We start from the raw sequence: 23,921 nt of genomic DNA on the forward strand, positions 1-23,921 counted from the left end.
CTCTTGCCTTTTTAAACAGGCAGCATAAGATTGTAATTAATATTAATAGTAAACATTGTATGTTTTTTAAATATTTGTGTTTAAAATTTGTCTTTTTACAAATGACTTATTCATACCAGGATCCAAAAAAAATTCACATATTGCATTTGGTAGACATGTCTCTTGAATCTCTAATAGTTGCCCTACCTTTATTTTTCATGACATTTATGGAATAAATCAGGTAATTTGCCCTACAGAATTTCTCATAATCTTTCTTTGGTTGATTATATCCTCATGGCATTATTTAACATGTTTCTACATCTTCTGTATTTCCTGTAAACCAGTATTTAGGTCCAAAATCATGATTGAATTCAAGTTTTAAATCTTTTTGTCAAGAATATGTCCTAGGTGGTACTGTATACTTTCAGCTGTATCACATTAGGAGTAATATGATCTCCTGTCCAACTATCATTAACATTAAAATGGATCAGTGGATTCTGGTGATATCAAACTGAATCATTCATTAAAAAGAATCATGTCAACTTTTACCAAACGCTTTTAAGCAGTCATTGATAATCATTGCCAAGATCCATTATTTCACTAGGGAATCTTAAAATGCTAGTTTTCTAATTTTGTTATTCTTCTGCAATTATTCGTTATCACTTTTCTAAGTTTTGTGAATTTCCTTATTTTGTCTGTCTTGTCACATATTAATGCTGATGCATGTTAAAGTCTCCCACTGCATATGTGTTTCTGCCCATTTTTCCTCCTACAAGTATTATTTTTATTCCACATAATTTGATGCTATTATTTGGATATTATCTGCTCTTTTCAAAAGATGTCTGAGAACATTCACTTTTTAATCTTTTGTGGATAGTCACAAAGTTGATGACTTAGGTACATAGGCTTCATTATTTTATGCCTTTTTGCCTTGAATTATAATTGGATGATATTGCTACCTCTACATACCTTGTCTTCATATTTGCCTGATAATTTGTGTCTATTTCACTATTTTTGTTTCAGTGCCTTTTCATAGAGTTAGGAGTTAGTTAGTTCTCCCTTCCCCTCCCCTTCCCAGTCCTTGATAATTTTGTCTAGGATAATTTAGTCTGATAATAAAACCTTTTGTTGGTTTTATAGTGCAGTATAGGTATTAGTTTAAAATAAAAATTAGGGATCCTTGGGTGCCTCAGTGGTTTAGCGCCTGCCTTTGGCCCAGGGCGCGATCCTGGAGACTGGGGATCAAGTCCAGCATCGGGTTCCTGGCATGGAGCCTGCTTCTTCCTCTGCCTGTGTCTCTGCCTCTCTCTCTCTCTCTCTCTCTCCCCCCCTCTATCATGAATAAATAAATAAATTTTAAAAATAATAAATAAATAAATAAATAAATAAATAAATAAATAAATAATAAATAAAACGTTGTAGCCATGTGTAAAATAATCATCTAAATTCGTATTTTTCATCTTTATCGTATTTCATGGGGTCTACACCTAGCCTGGGAACCCTAAAACTGGTAATTAAAGCATGTTAGGAGACCTCAAAATTACTAGGAAAAAGATGAGGATGATGGCCTTTCCTTTTGTTAATGGGTCAATTGATAATAAGGAATTGGAGTTCCTTGATTTTTCGGATAGAGTTTTTTTCATTTTTTTATTTCATTTTATTTTTAGAGAGAGTTCAAGCATATGCACATGAGGTAGAGGTGGGGAGGAGAGGCAAAGGAAGAGAGAGAGAGAATCAGATAGATTTTAAAGAGCACTATAACACAAAACAGTATGTTATCATTTCAGTTTTCCTGTTCAGTCTTAAGATGGTAATTCCAGATCCAGGCTGGATCTATTTTGAAACTTGTTCATATCATATGTGAAGATACTTTTCAAGTTTCAGTCAAGACAATTCTTTTTTATGACTTTTCAATTTCTTCAGTGATTTTTTTTTGATTTTTGATCTAATAAAGTTTTCAACTTAATTTTATCATTAAGAACTTAATTATGAAGATAATGTTTAATTAAAAGCAAATTCAAATGCTATTAAGGAATATGATGTAAAAAGTATTACATCACTGCTTCTCACCCCAGATTCCACTTCCCAAAGTCGCCACTGGTAATAGTTGCCTATTCAAAATGTGCATGAAATGCCAAGCCCAGCTACACTTCAGCTCAATGCTTCTCTTGCCACCCACTATTGTCTATTCAAAACCTTTAAAAGAAAGCCTAATTCTTTAACTTTCAATAATTTAATCAGTATCTGGTTTTTTTTTTATAAATAGCAAGAATTAATTTTTACATACTTTTAAATTTTAGTAGAGCACAAAGCTAGAGATACTGAGCAACATTGAAAATGTTTGTTAATGATGAAATGACCAAGTAAACATTTTTCTGTCATTTATTTTCCATTGTCTGTTTTGAGTAAAAGCATAAACTACCCTTTTAAAAAAGATGTTTTTCTATATTCTAATAGGTATAGCAAGTTTCTACTATTCATGTAAAAAGCAATATATAATTTTAGTGACTTCAGTTCTATTTAAAAATGAAGTACAGCTTATCAGGGACATTTTATGTTTTTCATCTTAATGCAGTCCTTTTAAGGCCATACATTCCAGTATCCAAGTTTTAAAGTAGTTTGTATACACCCAACATGCAAGACCATGACTTTAATCATTTCCTCACCAAAACTTCAATTATGCCAAGCACTTTTTAATTATCCTGCAGCCCACAAGTCTATTCTTAGTAAAAAGTCTGACTTGTACAGAGGCAGTATATTCCTCTGTGGCAAAATTCAGCTCACCACTTTGCAACCCCACCCATGAGAAAGCCCTGTGAATTAAAAGCTACTAAATTAAGTGTGTATTTTTAACAGCTTCAATTTTCAAGTCAATTTTGGCATAAAAGTTGAAGACATTTTTTTGAAGTACAAAAATGCTATGTTGGCATTTCATGGTATTTTCAGAATGCAGTTTGTTTTTCGGGTTGTCTCCTTTACAAAGTTAGTTTCTTATAACATTTTTTTTTTTCTAAGGGGAATGTGTTTAGTCATTTGCCCTATCATTTTTTATTTTTATGTTATTTAAAGAAGAGAATCCTGAACCAAGAAGAAGAGTGATAGAAAAAGAACTTTTATGTGAGGAGAGATCTATAGGATAGTAGGAAAAGGTTTGGGGCACAGTGGGTGGCAAGAGAAGCATTGAGCTGAAGTGTAGCTGGGCTTGGCATTTCATGCACCAACAAAAACCTTTAATGCAAATCCTGAAATTAAGATGAAGTAAACTACATAAAATTATTGTGTTGTTTTACTCTTTTTACCTACTAGTAATGGAAAATCTGTCTTTCCCAATGAATGCAAATAGCGTATAAAGTCATTTTAAGAAATGCTTGTATAAGGTTATTGATGAGAAGAGATGCTAAATACCTAAAACTATATAATATGGTAACTTGAGAAAGAGTTCGTAAGAACCTTTTACATGCAAATCCCTGTACTTCTTTTATGCTATAATGTAGCTCTAGTAATGTATTGCCTCGTGATTTACCTTAGGAAAATGCTGTCTCCAAAATCTGAGCTTAGGAAGTGTGGGCTCAGTCAACACAGTTTTCCTTGTTTTTCTTTGCCTTCATCTACTATAGAGACTGGAATATCTAAAAACCCAATTCCCCAGTTTGCTTTTCAGCTAAAAGTTGTATGATGAGATTCTGACCAAGGTATAAGGGGGAAGGTCTCTGGAGCCACATGATGTCTTTCTGGAAGTGCTGTGGGGGTCTGTAAGTGCTGTGGTCATCACTGAGAATGGTAGAGCTGAAGGTGAGAAGGAGCTTGGGTCCTTGAATGTATCCTTGACTGCCATACTAGCTGTGGACTGCCTAGTTTGGGGCTTCTAGTGGGATGAAAACTTTTTATTTAAATCACCTTTTGCTGGAACTTCTGTTACTCTTAGCAGCATGCATTATTAACTGGTTTAGGGAAAAAATTAATTTGGTCATAAGCATGACAGTGGTCTTCATAGTCCAGATTGTGGTAGCCGGTCTCCAAGGTGGCCCACAACAATCCCCATCTCCTTCTCACCCTCGTGTAGTTCCCTCTCACATTGCCCTGTGATTGGTTTGTGTGACCAATAGGACGTGGCTTCTAAAGCCCTGTGACACTATAAAAATTCAATTAAAAATTTAACAGTAACTCTAAAACTACTTATATTTTCTTTTTGTGAAATGTCACATTTTTCTTTTTATATCACATGTTTTCTGGTCAATTATATATCCTTTATTAGAATTAGAATATTTAGGGGCAGCCTGTGTGGCTCAGCAGTTTAGCGCCACCTTCAGCCCAGGATGTGATCCTGGAGATCAGGGATCAAGTCCCACGTTAGGCTCCCTGCTTGGAGCCTGCTTCTCCCTCTGCTGTGTCTCTGCCTCTCTCTCTCTCTCTCTCTCTGTCTCTCATGAATAAATAAATAAAATCTTTTAAAAAAATGAATTAGAATATTTAAATAATTTTTAATTAATTTCTGAAAACCACTTATATATTATATACCAGGTTTTTTTCTGTGCTATTTAACTTCAGTAACTCACTTTTTCCCTTCAAGTGACTTTTTGAGATATTTCTGAAACCAGTTGGCATTTGGAGAAATTGAAGCAGAGTGGTTAAAAATCCTGCCCAGGGCTACACACTTAGGTCGAAGAGCTGGGATGTGAGCCTAATTAGGCTGCTTCCAGCACTGGTAATCCTCTCATCACAGAAAAATCACCTGCAATTCTATTACAGAGAATTAGAGAAAACCAACCTCCTTTCTATAGATATGCACATACATTTGTACTGTGTAAGCTATTCACTTTTTTTTTTTTTTTAGCATAGTAAGTCAGTTCCTGCTTTCATCCACAGTTCCTTAAGAATCATCGTTGCTCTGATTTTTCAGCATATACGAGAATGCTGCCCGTTACCTGTATTGTGCTAATGTAGCCAGCTCTATCAGTCAGTGTCCACTCAGGCAACCAACCCAGAGCAAAAGTACTACAGAAAAGTAGTTATGAATATGTTGAAAGGATTGAAGAGCCGCAAAAAGGGAAGGTGTGTTTATCTAAAGATTAGTAACTGCCGGAGGCTGCTACCATGCCCAAGATAACAGAAGCAGAAAGTCAGATGCTTTTGCCCAGACTCGACAGTCTGTGTGCTCCTGAGGCTGCCGGAACTCAACTGCAGCTGATTTACAGGAAGTGGGCAGTTCTGCAGCATTGGAAATGAAGCTAAGAAGATTTTATTACATCCTACAATTCTGCAACCTTTTGTGAAGCATTTTATTACACTGTGCAAGCCATCAGGGTTATGTTTCAATCACAATGCCTGAGAAGCTAACTTTAAAACAACCACATTGACAATCCTGCACTTCCTTGGCTATGTACTCAGAATAGAACCTTTTCTAAGGTTCTTGGCTCAGATGGAAAGAAAATGATAGAATAAATTTTTTAAAATCCTACTAGTGTTACACGAGTCCAGGAACCCTACCGCCCAAACCGTGTTGCTCAGACTTGCCTGCTGCTGCCACCACGTTTGTAGGAGCTATCTCCAAGGACAGTCCTTGTCATTCCCAGTGCTACTGTCTCCTACGGGAAGATTCTCTGTGAGACAACTGGAAGGGGAGTATGTAAAGGCGAGTATGCAGACTTCCTGCTCCCTGCAATGGGGGAAAAAGAAGAGTAGAAAAGGAGTTGAGGACTAGAGGCCAAAGAGCAGACTTGTCTTAAACACATTGACCTCCCTCTTGACATGTTTTCCTTTTAACACATTTTCCATGTTGTTAAACATTCCACAATTAATGGCTGCATCATATTCTCTATGAATTATTACTGCTGTGGTTAGGTTTATTTGCTGTCTTTCTGTTAATTTTTCTCATTTTCTTTGAAATTCTCGTTCCTTTAAGGCTTATTTTATGTAAAAGTTTCCATCTTCCTCTTATCCAAGCCTCCTCATCTCAGTCTTTTGCTTGCCTGTACCATCCCTAGCCAAGGCATGGTCTTAGTTGGTGGCTCCAGCTTCTGTCCGTTGGTGACTGGAAATATCAGAGAGATTCAGACATTGAGCTGGCAAAGGTAACACTTCCTTGCTTCCAGCTTTCGTAAGGACACCTGGCTCTGTCGTCCCACACAAGTCCAACTCTGGGCTGCCTGTATATTGCTGCAGATATCTATTATAATGCTTTTGAATATGACTATGACTTTTCTTTATTATAAAAACACCTAGCATTGCTATGTTTACAGCAGTGGGAGGAATGTAAAGCATGAATGCTTAGTGTCATAATAATGACAAATCTGTCTTAGACATACATTCAGTTGATTTGCTTAGGTTTTTTGGGTAAATAATCATATTACCCAAGAATAACAAGAACTGGAAGCATCATTTAATCAGTATTTAATACATGATGGATATACCCTGCCATATGCTTTATTTACATGTTAGGACTTGGAAATGGTCAAAGATTACAGTAGAATGCTTTCAGTAGAGTGCTAAGCATTATCAGAAGAACTTCAGATTATCCCATTGCAGGAATGTGCACCTTAAATTGACTTTCTCTTGACTAGATTATTTTACAACTCTCCAAGGATGTCAAATTGTAAAAGACAAATAGCAATGCAAATAATTCCAGTTTGTATCAATGCAAATGAATTTTGACTGGAGATTATAAAGCTTTTTAAGTCAGATTCTCATTTGAACAAGTCTTACCATCATATCTGTTCTTTCAAGTATTAAAAAGTTGAGTAAAATCTTTGGTACATGTCCATTTTATATTTGTGTAAGAGTCATGATTTTACATTTCTGAAAATTACACTGTAGCATACATAGTATCTTTTAATCTTCATTATATTACACCTTCATTACAACCTGAAAATTAGGTAATATTCATATTTAATAGGTGAGAAAACTGAGAGATCAAATGGCTTCCCTGCTCAATGTCAAATTAACTATAAATGGCCAAGCTGGGATTTAAATACCCAGTTTTGCTATCTTCAAGATTTCTGCTCTTATAGTTCATTGCTTGCCTTGGAAAAACTCCATTTGCCCACAAAATTTTTTTTTCCAAAAATATATTAACATCAAAACAATAATATTTATTAAGTGTTTACCATGTACCACACACCAAACTAAATGTTTATATGGATTAACTCACTTAATAGATGAGAAAAATGAACTTAAAGAGGTTCAATAACTTGCTTATGGCTTTCCATGCTATTTCTAGTTTTTTCCTTCTTTCTAATGCAGTAGTTGTCAGCACTTGCTGCACATCCTAATTATCTACGGAGCTCTTAAAAATCAATTTATCAGAATTTCTTAAAAATTTCCTAGCTGGTTCTAATATGTAGAATCATCATATAAGTGAGACCATTTAACACCTTACTTCCCTAGCTAGCTAATGTAAGTAGACAAACTTGCTCCCTGTTGTTGTTTCTTGATATAGCTTGGAAAGGGAATAATGGGGCTGAGATCTATGTTATCCTAAAGTTTGAGTGTCTAGAAGTGTCCAGAGTTGAAATAAAAGCATTTGAAAAATTGAAGTCCTCTGAAAGTCAAATCATAACAGGAGATTAGCACATTGAAAAACCATCTCACTGGTAAGTAAGTGTCTTTTACATTGATTCACTAAATCAGTAAGATTTGCCTTCTAGTGCCAACCAATAATACTTATAAAAATCAGTATTTGCTAAGGAAATGTGCTCTTTCTGTGATTTAGAAAATTATCTGGATGGCCTATTAATATTTTTTACAAAATTCCTCATCCCCTTGCCTACAGATGCAGACCAGGTGGTTTAAAAACCATTTGGAATCTTTCACTCTTGCCTTTTTCTATGTAATGGCTTGAAAGCTAAAATACTTTTTTTTTTTTAATTTGTTTATTTGAGAGAGAGAGAGCAAGTGGGAAGAGAGGCAAAGGGAGACAATCTTCAAGCAGACTCCCTGTTGAGCCGGGACCCCATGAGTGGGGCTTGATCTCATGACCCATTGGATCATGACCTGAGCCAAAACCAAGAGTCCGATGCTTAATCAACTGAGCCACCCAGGCAACCCTAAAATACTCACCTTTCTAACAATCTTTCCACAAGAGGTGACCATATGACCCAATTCTAGCCAGTAACATGTAAGTTATTACATGAAACTTTGAAACAGCTTTTTCAAAGGGATAAACTAAGGTGATGTGGCCCTGACAGGAGATGAAACGTGAGATAGTGCAGCAGCCATGCCATGACAATGTGGAGAAAAGTCACATGCCAAGCATGATGGAGTAGAAAGACAGGACTGACCGTGGTTCTCAATGATACAGAGCTCCAGCTCTTGACAGCCTTACATTAGACATTTTATTACTTAATAGTTAGCTCCTTAATTATTCAACCCACTTTCAGGTGTTACGCTAAAGTTAGTGTCTTAAACTAATACATTAGCATTGGAAGTAATAATACATTTTTTGGTCATTTTATTTGAAAAACCATAGGCAAACAAAAGTTTCTGGAAACAGTAATGTTCCGTCAGTTTAATTAAATCCAATAGGGAATCTATACAGGATCTCCTAAATCAGATTTTTCTTTTTTATTTTCATTTTTAAAAAAATTAGTCATGTGTAGTGTTGTCTCCATACCCTAATTAGTTTCCATTCTTATCTCAAATTAACTGATAAATTCTAACAAAAAATATGTATTGTTAAATTAATTAAACAAGGGAGCAAGTAGACCGAGCTGGTTCTAATACCTTAGCAGCCTTAGTTTCAGCAAACTAAAACTTATGCCTATAAATCCCTCAAGGTTAAGAAATCAAAACAGAAAGACAACCAATCACAAACAACCAGCTAGGCTTTTCCAAATAAAGCAAATGCTTTAGCTAGAGCCAATCAAATAATTTCCTTGCTTTGCTTCCATCTCTTCTCTATAAAAGTCTTGCCCATAGCTCCTGTCCATGAAGAACTCCTATTAATCATTTCCCATTTGGTGCTACCCAATTAGAATCCATTTTTGCTCAGATTCTTAAAATTTTAAATATACCTCAATTTATCTTGTAACAATAACCAGAACTTATCTAAATACAACTCCTATTTCATTCTCCTTAATAGTAAAACATTATAAAACCTAACATTTAGTAGTTACCATCTTTCTTCTTTTAGATTCAATTGTAATCTAAAAATCTGGAAACAATCAATTTGATTTTTGGTAACAAAACTTTCAGGTAACTTAGGGCTTTATGCATCTCACCTTGAGAAACATTGATACAACTAATAATGGCATTATTAGAAAAATGTGACCTGTTTTGTTGGGCATTTTTACTGCTTTTTTGAAAAATTTTTCATATACTTCCTTGATGACTGTTCAACCCAATCTTTAAATAGTCTGTTCATATTTCAGACTATTAATATGATAAAGTCTCTTATTTCTTGTGACTTAAGAATAATTTAAACAGTAGATATCTATGTTGAGTCTAGGATATTTAATTTAAAATAGTGAATTTTCAGACATTTAGAAAAATACTATAATTGATATATGGTTTTTAGATAATATAGTGCAACATACTTCTAAAATTTTTCTGAACATAACCTTTTATTTATTTTTTTTTTATCTAATTCAAAGAGCATAGTCTTTCCTCCCCAACAGAGTTTATATGTTGAGAAAAAAAGAATTGTGGATGAGTGGGAGAAAAGATGCATATAAATCATTTTACTATTTTTTTAGTTTTATTGAGTTATAATTGACAAAATCATAAGATATTTAAAGTGTAGGGCATGAGTTGATATACATATGCATTGTGAAAGGATTCCTCCCATCAAGTTAACACATCCATCACCTCACATATTTATCTTTTTTGTGTGCGTGAGAATAGTTAAGTTCTAATCTCTTAACAAATTTCATCTATAATGATGCCATGTTATCAACTATAATCACCATTTAATACATCAGATGCTCAGACATTACTGATCTTACATCTGAAAATTTGAGAAAAATTTTATAATAGTCATGTCAACAATTTCAGCCTTTTCATAAGAAGAAAGAATTTATTTCTCAAAACAAGCAAATTGTTATGTAAAACTCATTTTGAGTAATGGAAGTAACCCATCCTTTTCTGCATGGATTGTTCTTATTATCTTTATTATTAAGGGAGAGAAACACACCATTATAATTTTCTCAAAAGAGATGAATAAACTGTGGGTAGGTGTTTTGGAATGAACATGTCATTTCATCATAACAGCTTTATTGAACATGTTCATTAATGTCTTACACCAGTGGAATTTTCTATCTGTCAGAATCTGTGATCCCATTCAGTCTAGGTTGACAAAATCAATGCTGCCAGAGGGAATTGTTCATAGGATTTCACTCCACCCAGTACAGAAATATTTTCCTTGATAATGGGGCTATGGAATTCCTTTGGTGTCATCTCATGGTATGAGGTTTACATACATAGTGAGCTATTTGTCACAAAGTTCCTTGATAAAGAGATCAATTCTCATGTATTTTTAATTTTTGAGCATATATTACTGCCATTCTAAGACTTTAGGTATTCCCTGGTCTCAGGAAAACAGGCACAAAGCATTTTGTTGTACTGATCATCTTTTGGTCAGCAGAGGAGCCAGGAGCGGTAATCCACAGCAGGAGCCTCAACTGGGAATGGGTAGAGGACAAGGACTAGGTCTGAGAGAAGTAAGAATCTCAGCTTTAATTCTAGTAAAGTTTGGCCTTGAGTATTCAATCACATGAATGGGACACAGGATGTGAGGAACCTACTTCACAGAACAAAAGAAGGAGATGCTAGCTTTCCAGCTTTTTTCCATCTCAGTTATGAATTTATGAGCATCCAATTCCTCCTTCCTTCCATCACTCCAGTCACACTGGAATCGCTGACCCTCCTCAGACTCTAATCCCTCCCTGATACCCTGAATCAGAGCCCCTCAGTGCATATTCAGACCTGGCTCAGAAAAATCATCTCTCCTATGTCGTAAACTCATTCTCTACAGCATTTACACATACTTAGTTTCTCAACCCCGCATCCTGCCTCTACCACCCTTTCTCCTCTTTCTAAAGCAGGGCTGCTTTAAGCAGTTCTGAGTATTTGTCTTCACTTCTGCACCTCCCATTCTCTCCTCAACCCACTAACCCTGCCTTCTGCCACCACAGCTCCATTTTGCAACTGCTCAAGTCAATCTGGCTCTCATCACAACCTCCTCATGCAACATACCAGCCCAGTGATCAGCCCCTGCTCCCCATCAGTCTCATCTCCTGCACTTACCCCCTCACTCCTGGTCATCCAGCCCCACCTGTCTCCTCTCTCATCTTCAAATCCCCTAACTACCTCCAGGCTTTTGTCCTTGTTCTTCCCATAGCCTGGGGTTCTCTCTCTGGCTGCTTGGTTAGCATCCCTCAGGTCTTGGCTCAGATATCCATTCTCAGGCTTTTTCTGGAATGTACAATGATTGACATGTGACCTTGAAAACATCATTTAACCTCTCTGTGGTTCAGTTTCTCATCTATAATTAAGGATATAATTGTACAGATCTCCTACGGTTGCTGTAAGGATTAAATGAGATTATATACATGTAGTATTTAGAACAAGATTTGACATACAGCAGTAATTTAGGATTAATTATAAGTAACCATTTACTGTCATAGGCAACATCATCTTATCTCCCTATTTTTTTCTTTTGTCATACTTATGAACTGTGATTGTTTGTTCACTTATTGCATGTAGCATGGCAGGATGCAAGGTCCAAGTGGGCAAGAACTCATCTGCCTTGTTATTTTGTCTACTCTTTACATCTTGTGTAAGCCTGGAGCATGGTAAGGCTCAATACATTTGACACTTCAAACTCTCTCTTACCTCGTGTTACATTTGTCATTGTTGATCATGCTGTTCTTCCTGAAACCCTCTCTTTTGTTTTTTTCTTTTGCCTCCTGTTTTCCTCTTTACATTCCAGAGTGTATCTGAGAGGGTACAGGACGGAACCGGGGTATGGAAATGGATGGATGAGATTTGAGTGAAGTGCTTTCCCACACAATGAGCTCCAGTAAGCAAAGGGAAGGATGTATAGAGCTGCTGATCATAACTTAAGAGGAGAACCTAGACTGAGCTGACATGGGATGGAGTCTAGAAGGGCTTGTGCTTGCTGCTAAGGTTCTAGATTAGTTCAGCATGTAGCAAGCACCCCTATTTATCCAATGGAGCTAGATTTTTAGATTTTTAAAAATATAAACAAGGATCTCAAATATATGGCTGTATAAACAAATAAGTGTAATTTACTATAGGAAGTGCTATGCAGAGGTGTGCATGAGATACAATGTTGGTAATGAGGAGGGGGTGATCAGTTGCCAGGAATGCTGGAGGATTCAAGAGGAGCAGAAATATGGCATGGACCTTAAATTTATCAAATCAACCAGGGGAAGACATTCTAAGCTGAAGAAATGGTACATGCAAAGTTATAGAAGGATTCCTCATCAATATTCAAAACAGATGGTGGCACTGACATCAAGACCCATCTCCCATCAAACACAGAAATTTTTAGCATCCCTGGGATTGCTACAAAGTTGATGCAACTTTTTGAGGATAAAGTTTTATATGGATTTTAAGCTAATTTTATTTTAGAGTAAATCCCATCTGTAATTCATGGCTTGCTGTGATAGATGGCTACTAGGCAATCTTGAGGCTTCTGAATATTGAATTCCAACTTTTATGACAGTTCCAGTTTTAGAAGGGAGAGAGGATAGATGGACTGGTGAGAGGGGGATGAGTGAGTGGACTGGACTGGTAGATGGATAGATGGGAGGATAGGAGATGAATGCCAAGGAATCCAATAGATAATTGGGGTGGTGTTGCTTTGAGTGATGAACCCAGTTATAAGGGTGACCTGGAAAAGCCATCCACATATTCCTAAACCTGTTCCTATTCACAAATTTTTATTTTAGTATCATAATAACAGCAATTCTTGAGTATCTACTGTGTATTAGATATTATTCTAGGTTCTTTTTATGTATTATCTCTAACTACCCTGGAAGGATAGATGGTATGAAGAACCAGAGACTTGGAGAATTAATCTACCTACCCAACATAATACAGCAAGTAAATCTACTTAAATCAAAAGCTCATGTTTTCCTACTTTATCATGGGGACAATTCCTACTTTTTTCTAAGCAAGGACATAATTTATTCTCCATTCTCAAACCTAATCATTGCTCTGTTTCAACTATCCTCTCCAATTCATACTATAAAGAGAAGTGAAGAATGACAAAGCTATTTCATTTCTGTGAAGCCTCTGCTTTAGTGTAATTGGTTCTTCTTCTAACACTGAATGACATCTTCAATATAAAATGCTTGCTTTTGTTTCTGAACATTGCTCACCACTGTAATCAATTTACTCCTGGAATTGTCTTATATCATGCCTCTCCAGACAGAATTATACAACTATATCCCTTGTGGTTTCTGTTATTTGCAACTGAACCCTTCTGGTTGGGATATGGGAATTATTGCTAGCTTATTCTATTCTTTACAGAATTATCTTAAAGTCTATAAGAGGAGGCTCTATGCTGAGCTTCTAGGAACGACTCCAATTTGCAAAATCACACAGCTTCTGCATGGCTAAAAACCTCACAGTCTCTTCCTTGCATTTTTTTTTTAAGATTTTATTTATTTATTTGACAGCACCAGCAGGAGGAGCTGCAGAAGGAAATGGAGAGGCAGGCTCCTGCTGAGTGGGGAGCCCTAATTGAGGCTCAGTGGGAGGACCCTGGAATCATGACCTCAGCAAAGCCAGATGCTTAACCAACTGAGCTACCCAGGTGCCCCTCTTCCTGCTATTTTTGCAAGAAACTGATGATGAAAAACCTTAATACCTTTGCTAAAATCCAAAGGCATAAAATGAAAGCCTTCCACCCTCTCTCCACTCAGGACCAGCCTCACAAGCATGTAGCTTGTGCAGTCGTTCAAGATGCCACGCTGAGAAGGGCACCAGGCTTGGAGTCCAGCACTCTGAGGTTGCCACCTTGAAATTCTAAATGTTATCTTCAAATTTGTGTTTTACTTTGGGAGGGCGGATTTTGCATTGGGAGCTTGGAGCCTCAGCTCTTTCCTCCTGCCACCTCCCTGTGAAAAGTTCTGGGCCGGTCCCTTCTGCCCTGACCCTCCAGGCCTTCAGCTCCTGACACTCTGGAGTGTGGGAGGATTGGGATGGGTTTGAGTCAGGCACATGTGCCCTGTGGCATCTGCGGGCAGAGCAGGTCACGAAGTCCTCCCCTTAGGCCGGTGGCAGCATCAAGCATTAGGTGATGGGGTGCCGGGGACAGGTCTCTTGCCAGCCTCTGTCCTGGTGCATAGAACGTCGGGCTGCAGAGGTGACAATACTCTCGGACTGGACCATCCTCTGTGGACTGGGGTGGCAGGACTTGGGAAAGAGATGACTGACTGGACTTCTGGAGGCTTCAGTCCTGCAGCAGGTGACAGAGGAAACCTAGCAGCCAGTGTGCAGAATTGTGGGCAGGGCCCTTGTGCGCAGATGAGTGTCCAAAGCCTACTCTGAGTGTCCCTGCGTCCTGGGAGTGCAACATTGAATAGCAAACAAAAAAGAAAAAAAAATCCATCATGACAAATTGTGGGAAAGACCAAAGAAGGAAGGAAAGTTTTTTTCCTGCTTTTTGTGCAGGGTACATGCATTTTCGTTTAGTAATGGGCTCACAAAATCTGTAGCTACCCGAGTCACCACTTAATTTAGTTTGAATCTTGGTCTTTGATAAATGCACCTGATTAGTGGAACCCACAGGGAGTCTAGGAAGTGTGGTACTCCATTTGTATACTAGGCTCCATAGAGCAGGCTGGAGCTGGCTCATCACTCCATCCCCAGTTCAGGATACAGGACCTGTCATATATATAATAAGACCCCAGCATTTGTAGAATTAAATTGTTAATCACCCACTTTGTATATGCTGTAGTTATTAAGCTTTATATCTAATGGTATATCTATGGTCTCTTGCCACAGTTCATATTAGCTTGAGATCTTCCCTATTGGTGACAAATTCATATTCAAATGCAGTGGGTTAGTTTTAAAAAAATGTAGACCTGTGAATCATACTTAGTGATTTCTTTTCATGAACTGGGCAGAGCTAATACAAACATGGTACCATATGTCCATTGTGCTTAGTGAGTTAAATCACTTACTGTGCCATTATGAAAACATTAATAATGTTTACCCAGCCACAGAAACCACCAATATGAAATTAAATTCCTACTAGTCTTCATCTTTCAAATTTCACAAACTGGAATTAATTTCAAAGGGAACATGTCTGGCTGAAGTGTAGTAAGAGGGGGAAAATCACAGAATATTTTATGGAAAAATTAATTTGATTTAAAACAGGAATGCCCTGAGTAGAATCAAACTTTTCATATACTTCTCACCATCTCCAAAATGGAAAGTAAGAGTATTTCCACCAAAAGGTTTTAATTAAAAAGGCTTTGGGCATCTGTGTGTATATAAAAATGTCTCTTAATTACAAAGATATAAAGTTAAAGCTTTTACCTGATATTTAATTAATAGTCCTAATTGTGTAGCTGCGGATTATATGATGGTGAGGATAGCTGGGAATTTGTTGGATGATCAGATCATCCAGAGTAATTTGGGAAGCAGAGCTGCACCTCTCAGAACTTATCTGGCTATTCAAGAAGTGGTAAGGGGCAGAGGGCTTACTCCAAAGATTCTTTAAATTTATAGGGTAAAAGAAGTTGTTGGAATCTCTGGCCTTAGATGTTTTGTTCAGGGACTGCATCATGGAAATCTGGCCTGACAGTCTGACAGGTCCTGAATTAGATCTAGTTATAACTCAGAGCATATGAGTTAGTTACTTAATAGGAGTCAATGAGGCAATTGTGTGACTAACTGGTTTTGATGGCCTAAGGGCACAGTCTGGCCCTTGAGCCAAAGTAGGAAATAAGGGAATTCTGGTTCATTCAAGAGAGGTGGAGCAGAATATGTTGACTTTTATTATCCTTGTAATTTTGTCTTTCACATCAGTTTGACTACAGGATTTATCCTAATAAATAGGATTTATTGTGCCTCTAAATTAAATAATTACATTGACAAAGTATAACTGATACAACTGTAAATCATAACTATATTAATTGTTATGTACCCAGGTAATCCAGAGTAATCTTCCCATCTCAAAGTCTTTAATTTAATTATATCTGTGAAGTCCTTAATGGCCCCATAAGGTAATATTCATAGGTTCCAGGGATTAGGACATATTTTTGGGGGGACAGGGACATTATTCAGTCTAACATGTATGCTGTCTGAAAATGCACTCAAACTCAAACATAATTACTACCCACTACCACTGAACAGAATTTCAAGGGATGGAGATTCCAAAGACCTTTCTTTTTGAGTACCAATAATAAATTTAGGTTTCTGATGAAGTTTATTTTAAAAGAGGGTTATTTAAGGGAATATCAGACAACATAATTTCTATTTTTAAATATCCAGAATAATTTAGATATAGTTTTCAAAGATCCTGAGGGCCAGATTTGAATTAAATTTTATTGTGGTCATTTTTTATATGTTACTGAACTTCCTAAATTACTACATATTTCTGCATGTTTTTGATCAGCCATGTGGAAGCTATAAGACACTGAATCTGGAATGCTTCAACACTGTTTAATTTTTATCATCCTGGGACTGATAGGTTACATTTTGAACTCAAACATGGCTGAAAATAACATTTTTTCAATGAGTTTACACCTAACAGATTATTTAATATATCCCAACTGACTTGGAAGAAAGTTACTGGGTTATTATTGCTAAAACTTAAATGACAAACTTTATTTTTTTATTTTATTTTATTTTTTTTTTCAATTTTTATTTATTTATGATAGTCACAGAGAGAGAGAGAGAGAGAGGCAGAGACACAGGCCGAGGGAGAAGCAGGCTCCATGCACCGGGAGCCGGATGTGGGATTCGATCCCGGGTCTCCAGGATCGCGCCCTGGGCCAAAGGCAGGCGCCAAACCGCTGTGCCACCCAGGGATCCCAATGACAAACTTTAAATGCAGGGCTATCCCATGTTCTTTTTTTTTCTTCTTCTTCTTCTTCTTGTGACTTTCTGAATACCATGTATCTCACTAAACAATTTTCTTTGCTTTTTTTTTTTTTGCTATTGTTGAATATTTTGGTGAATTAGAAATGTAGCTTTCAGAGCCACCTCATAAACTTTCTTGGACTTGAACTGTTTTCTGCTGCTATTTTAAATGTTAGTTATAATACCCATGAGTGTACTTGGAACTTGTAGTTCTAGTTCTTTTAGTGGCAGCATGCCTATAATATGCTCAGCATTTCTATTGAGCACAGACTAAGCCAACCACAATGCAAAGTGGAAGGGTGAATATAAAGATTTCTGAGACTTGGTCTGCATCCCCCAGAGTGAGATCTTTGGACTGGAACTTGGACTTACTTAACCTTAATCTTTAGCATCTACTCTACTTTCTAGCACATAGTAAACGTGTTCAGTTTTTTAAAAAGATCTTTTTATTGAGGTAAAATTGACCGATAACGTGTTAGTTTCAGGTGTACAATATAATGATTTGATATTTGTATATATTATGAAATGATCCCTGTAATAAGTGTAGTTAGCATCCATCACTATACATAGCTACAAAACATTTTTTCTTGTGATGAGAACTTTTATGATTTGCCATCTTAGCAACTTTCAAATATGAAATACAGTATTATTAACTATAGTCACCATACTGTAATTACATCCCCATGACTTATAATTTTTAACTGGAAGCTTGTACCTTTTCACTCCTTCTCCCATTTAACGCCCCCTTCATAAATATCTGTTCAATGAAGAATTTTTTTTTTATTAAGTAGATGTTGAATGCATAAGTAGTCTATAAAGTGAGCTATTTATGAAATCAGATAAGATAGATAGAATGCTTCTATCTTCAAATCATTTCTAAGTGATATAATGGTGGTGTGAACAGGGTATAGTGGCACCCACCAATTCAGCCACGTAGAGTCAGAGAAGGCTTTGTAGAATAGTCAAGTGAGTGAAGTCCTAGAGGAAATGAGTTCCATTCACCAAATAACTGCTTCTATGGATTTACTTGTTTCCTTTCACTGCTTTAGTTTTGATGAGCTAGTTTTAATTTTGTCTCCATAATAGCATGCAAAGGAATGTTGGGTTTGTCTCTGCCCCAGCTCCTTGCTGCTGGCACTGGAAGGAGCAGGGATGGAATGACTACTTGGGAAGAGACAGGAAGCAGAGTCAGCACATAGCACAGCCCTCCCAGAAGGAGACTACAGAGGTGAGATGAAACAGGGCTATATGTGTAGGAAACAGGGGAGGAATCTGGGTGCGGCTTCTTATTTATAAGTAGAATGTACTTATAAAATTACATTTGAGAATATATTCTTTTGAATATATGGGCCATGAACTTATCCTTTTTCTTATGTGGACATCTTGCCTCTGCGTGAGAAACAATGTTTACTGACCCTCCTTTTTATCTTGCCCCCAGTAGAAATCCCTTTCCTCTGTCTCAGTTTTTTCCAACTGTAGCACCAAGAATCTGAGTAGAGACAAATTAAACATTCCTTAAAATGCTGTTATGAAAACAAAATGAAGTGGTCAACTGAAAGTTTACACAAATGTTTAAAAACTATTAAAACTGTCCCATCCAATGTGAATTGTTGTAAACTTTAGAAATAGTTCAAAGGAACAAGAAAATTTGGCAAATTGGCCTAATGGAAAGTCAGGCTTTCTGCAATTGATTTTTGGCAAATGGCCTAGAACCAGTCTTGAAGAATTGACACACATTTACCAAGCAAAAATGGGAAAGGGCATTCCAGGTGAATGAGTAGAGACAAGAACCTGAGAGATGTTTGCAAGGAACAGGTACATTTATTCATTCACCAAGTGCTTTAAAGCACAGCAGTTGGCCCTGTGAAGTGAACAGTCCTACCATTATGAAATTTATTTTGTTTCTTTTGCATAAATTTCTGTCAAATTATTACTTTTAAAACATCCACACATATACACACACACACTCATTCATTCCAGAGAGAAACCTTTTAGATGTTGGAGAAGTTGTGACAGTTGAGATAGCACATAGAATGATCATAATTGAAATGAAACAAACTAAACTTTTGTCTGAAGAACCTAGAAAAGATCCCAGAAATTAAAGAATTCAACTACAAAAGGAGGAAGAAAGTGGAAATTAATGAATAAGACAGTAATAAAGCAAAAAATTAATGAGTAACATCAAGAGCCAGTTTTATAAAAGTCAGTAAAACAGGTAAATGTTTGGCATGTTCTGACCAAGAAAAAAAATGTAAGAGATACAAATGCAAATATTATGAATGAAAAAGGGTATATAACCTTAGATAGAGATTGAAAATATAATTAAAATGGACCATCTACAACTTTGTCATTAAAAATATCTGGGTAGGGGATCCCTGGGTGGCGCAGTGGTTTGGCGCCTGCCTTTGGCCCAGGACGCGATCCTGGAGACCCGGGATCGAATCCCACATCGGGCTTCCAGTGCATGGAGCCTGCTTCTCCCTCTGCCTATGTCTCTGCCTCTCTCTCTCTCTCTCTCTCTGTGTGTGACTATCATAAATAAATTAAAAAAATTAAAAAAAATATCTGGGTAGAATGGATAGTTTAAGCTAAGAACTTAAGAAAAGTTCAAAAATCTGAATAAACCAACAACTGTAGAAGAAATTTAGGATGTTTCAAAATTTACTTTCTTAGAGACACTAGAATAGGTAGTTTTCACTCGTGAGTTATATAGGTCATCAACAAAGATGGAACAAAAATATCAGACTATGTAGCCTGATTTCAGATATGATAATGAAAACATTCAAAATAAACTGTTGAAATATATATCAATCTGGAAGCATTTAAACAAAATAATAATAAATTGTGATTTAGTAAGGTTTTCCCCTGCAATGCGAGAATGATTCAAAGTAGAAAATTCATAGTAATTATTAAGGTTGAAGGAGAAAAAAAGTGCTTATTTTTATAGATTTTAAAAGATAAAATTCAACATTCTCCCTGATAAAAACTGATGGCAAACTTGAGTGAAGAAAACTTGTTAAAAATAATTTTTAATGATACAATAAAAATAGAAGTGTAAAAAATTGCATACATATATATAAATATGATAAAAATTAAAATATAATCAAAAGAATTCTTCACAAGTCAACAACAACTACAAAAACAAAAATCATGTCTAGTACTAAAATCTAGCAGCATTCTTATGAAACTGAGGTAAAAGCAAAGGAATAGTTACTAAGGCTATTCGGAATATTTCTTTTTCCTTCCAGGTCTTTGATTGAATGCACTATTGTCAACCCCTTTGACCTTAACATTTGATATGGTTTGTTTTAGCCAATGGGTTGTAGCCATAGGTCACGTGGCTTCTTCAAGATCAGACTAATTATTTCTAGCTGGAAACCTCTGCTTCTCCCTGCTGTGGTGATTGTGGAAACATAGTTGAGATGGAGTCTGGGTCCTGAGTGACCATGATGAGGAGAATGCCTGTCAATCTGTGTTGGACATATAAATGAAGGAGAGATGCACCTTTGTTGTCCAAGGCACTGAGACTCTGAGGTTGTCTGTGTTCCTGGCATACAACTTAGCCCACCCTGAGTGACACAGGAACCTATTTTTCTGGTGTTCTACATTCTTTTTAGTACTAGTTCTATTTTGTACTTTAATTTTTTAAAATGTGTGAATTGTATCTTTTGCTTGTATGGTGTAATAATTTTTTTTATATATATTGCACAGCCAGTTGTTCAGCAGTAATTGTTAAATTAATTTGTGTCATCTTTATCATACAGTAAAATCCCATTTATATAGTGGTTTTGATTTTGAGCTCTTTTCTGTTCTGCTCTTCCATTTTTATGTATGCCCAAACTATGTTGATTGTGATTATGAACATGGCTTTGGAATTAGACTGTTTAGCCTAGAATTCAATTTTCATTATTTACTAGCTGTTAATTTTAGGCAAATGTATCTTTGCTAGGCCTCAGTTTCCTCCCCTAAGTATTGTATATTAAAAATGGTATCTACTTCATAGTTTTTGGAAGGAAGGAAAATGAGATAAGATATGTAAAACACTTAGCACAGTGTCTGGCATACAGCAGGCCTTATTCTTTTTGGAGAATGTTTTAGCACTCTAACCAAAATTTGAAACAACTTCTTAACTTAAAACTTTTCCTCTCTACTTGCTTTTAGTTATTGATGGAGATGTAGCAAATAGACTATTATGAGCCAACACAATCTGGTGGCCATAACAAATCAGAGTTGGCACATAAAGACAGAAAGTCAATATTTATTGTCCAGTGCTACCTTTATTATTGACAATGCTTGATACAGAATGGAAAAGGAATCCCACATTGGTTAGAATCAAAAGGCATAGTTCCTGAATGGCATAATATAAGAAAAATAAGTGAATTAAAATAGCTAACATTTTACTAAAAGTTTTAATCAGTGACATATTGTTTAAAAATTGCATTGCCTTTATCTTGAAGTTATAAAACGTTGGCAAAAAAACAGATTGTGAGGAACTTCCACTTATGACCCAGATAGAGTAATAGGGACCATATTCTTCTTACCAGTAACAATCCAAAAGATGGACAAAATATTGGAAGCAGTGATTTTCAGGACACCGAACATCAGGCAACAAAGGATAGTGATCTCTGAGAGACAGGAAATAAGCAAGAAGAGCTCTGTGATTACTCTGCTTACCATCTTGGAGAGTTCCAGGTCACAGTGCTAGGAGGGGGGGAACTCAGAGTGAGTAGTGGACTTTGTGAGGTGAGGAGGTAAAGCTGAGGGTCCAGGACACTAAGATGGCTATCATTCACAGGACAGAGTATTGGAAAGGAGAGAGCCGCACAGAGAGAGGAAGTCAGAGATCTGCAAAGGGTTTCCCTTGAGAGTGTAGCTGAGTAGTGATTAGGACCTGTCTTGGAGGAAACTGCCTGAAGTTGGGAAAAGAAATGCCTAAACGTGTTAGAAGTAGCAGTGCCCACCACTCATACAGGGCTGAGAATAGAACTTCCTCCCAGAAGCCAGAGTAGAAAAGCTCATGATTTACAGGACTTGGGTTTGATACACAGAAGGGTCTTGGCTCAGTGGTAGAATGTAAATAGTTCTAGACTAAGCATTGCTGTGGGCTAGTCCAATAAGACATGAAAGGATAAAATTGTTTCCAAGTAATTTAACTGCATCCTAGAACAAAGCTCTAGAATATTTAGAGGAACACAAGACTATCAGCACCCAACAAGAGGAAATTTACAATGTCTGCTGGTCATTAAAGATTACAAGTCATGCAAAGAAGCAAGAAAATGTGAACCATACTAGGAAAACAAATCAACTAATTGAAACTAACTCTAAAGATTTAATGCAATCTCAATCATAATCCCAGCAGGTTCTTTTGTAGGAATTGATAAACCAATTCTGAAATACATATGGAAATGCCAAGGACCTACAATAGCCATGACAACTTTGGAAAGAACTGAGTTGGAGGACTAAAACTACTTGATTTCAAGCTTAGTAAAATATTATCATAATCAAGATAGTATGGCACTATTGTAAAGACAGAGAAATAGATCAATGGAACAAAATAGAATTTAGAAGTAGACTCACAATTTATGGTCAACTGATTTTCAATAGTGTTTTTAACAAATGGTGAAACGGGAAATAACCTTAATTTATACACCATTTGCAAAAATTCACTCAAAATGGATCATAGACCTAAATGAAAACCTAAAACTATAGAACTTCTAGAAACTAGCAGTTCACCTTATTAAAATTACTGATATTAAAAAGACTGACCTTACCAGTACAAAGGAACTAGGATTCTCACATACTGCTAGTTAGCACGTAATGTGGTACAACTATTTTGAAAAATGGTTTCTCAGTTTATTAAAAAGAATTTACTTTTCACTTAAAAATAATTAAATTTATACTTACATTATGACCCATCATTCCACTCCTAGGTATTTATTTATTCCAGAGAAATGAAAGTACATGTCCATATATATTAATTTGCTAGGGCTGCCATAACAAAATAAAATAGACTAGGTAGGTTAAGCAACCAATCTATTTTCTCACAGCTTTGGAGACTGGAAGCCCAAGATTTGGTACCAGTATGGTTGGTTTTCTCTGAGGCCTCTCTGACTGCCTTCCTGCTATGTCCTCACGGGTCTTTTCTCTGTGCATGTCCTCCCCTCCCCTGGTGTCTTTCCATTTATCCTAATTTCTTCTTACGAGGACAAGACTTAATCAGTTCTATATATCCTCTTGTCTCCAAATAAGATGCTATATTCTGAGATAATGGGGGCTAGAACTTCAACATATGAATTTTACAGGGAGCACAAATTAGCCCATAACACCACACACTTGTACATAAAAGCTCACATTAGTAATAGCTAAAAAATGAAAACAATCCAAATGTTTATAAACAGATGGGTAGATAAACTATGGTATGGCTATAAAGTATGCTGTTACTCAGCAATAAAAAGGAATGAATTATCAGTACATGCTACAGCATGGATGAATCTCAAAATAATTATGCAGAGTAGGGGGAAAACAGCCAAAAACAACAACAACAACAATACATATTGTATGATTGCATTTATTTAAAACTCTAGAAAATACAAACTAACCTGTAGTGACATAAAGGAGATCAGTGGTTTCCGGGGGTTCTGGGTTTTAGGATTACACAGGGGATGAGGAATTTTGGGGAGTGATAGGTATGCTTATTATCTTGTTGTAATGATGGTTTCATGGGTGTGTACATATATCAAAGCTTGCAAGTGTACACTTTAAATATATGTAGTTTATTATATATCAATTATACTTCAATAAAACTGTTTTCAAAAAGATTGAATCTAAAATTATAGTAAAACCACTCTCTTTTGGGGTCAGATTTCTACGATCACCTAGTCTTTCAT

At 36.3% G+C, this 23,921-nt stretch overlaps 1 long non-coding RNA gene across 3 annotated transcripts in view; it reads left to right on the plus strand.

Annotated features, from left to right (window-relative positions):
* Window positions 1-23,921, plus strand: part of LOC119876392 — a 60,547-nt gene that overhangs the window by 15,850 nt on the left and 20,776 nt on the right. Inside the window, exon 4 of one of the 3 annotated variants that reach the window (XR_005361318.1) lies at window positions 4,846-6,690. The exons of 1 other annotated variant lie outside the window; for it this stretch is intronic. This is a non-coding gene — a long non-coding RNA (uncharacterized LOC119876392). Of the gene's footprint in view, window positions 1-4,845; window positions 6,691-23,921 lie in introns of those variants that run through there. One more of the 3 variants, XR_005361319.1, reaches the window with a different exon arrangement.

This window comes from Canis lupus, chromosome 6 (assembly GCF_011100685.1).
Source record: "Canis lupus familiaris isolate Mischka breed German Shepherd chromosome 6, alternate assembly UU_Cfam_GSD_1.0, whole genome shotgun sequence".
NCBI classification, from domain to species: domain Eukaryota; kingdom Metazoa; phylum Chordata; class Mammalia; order Carnivora; family Canidae; genus Canis; species Canis lupus.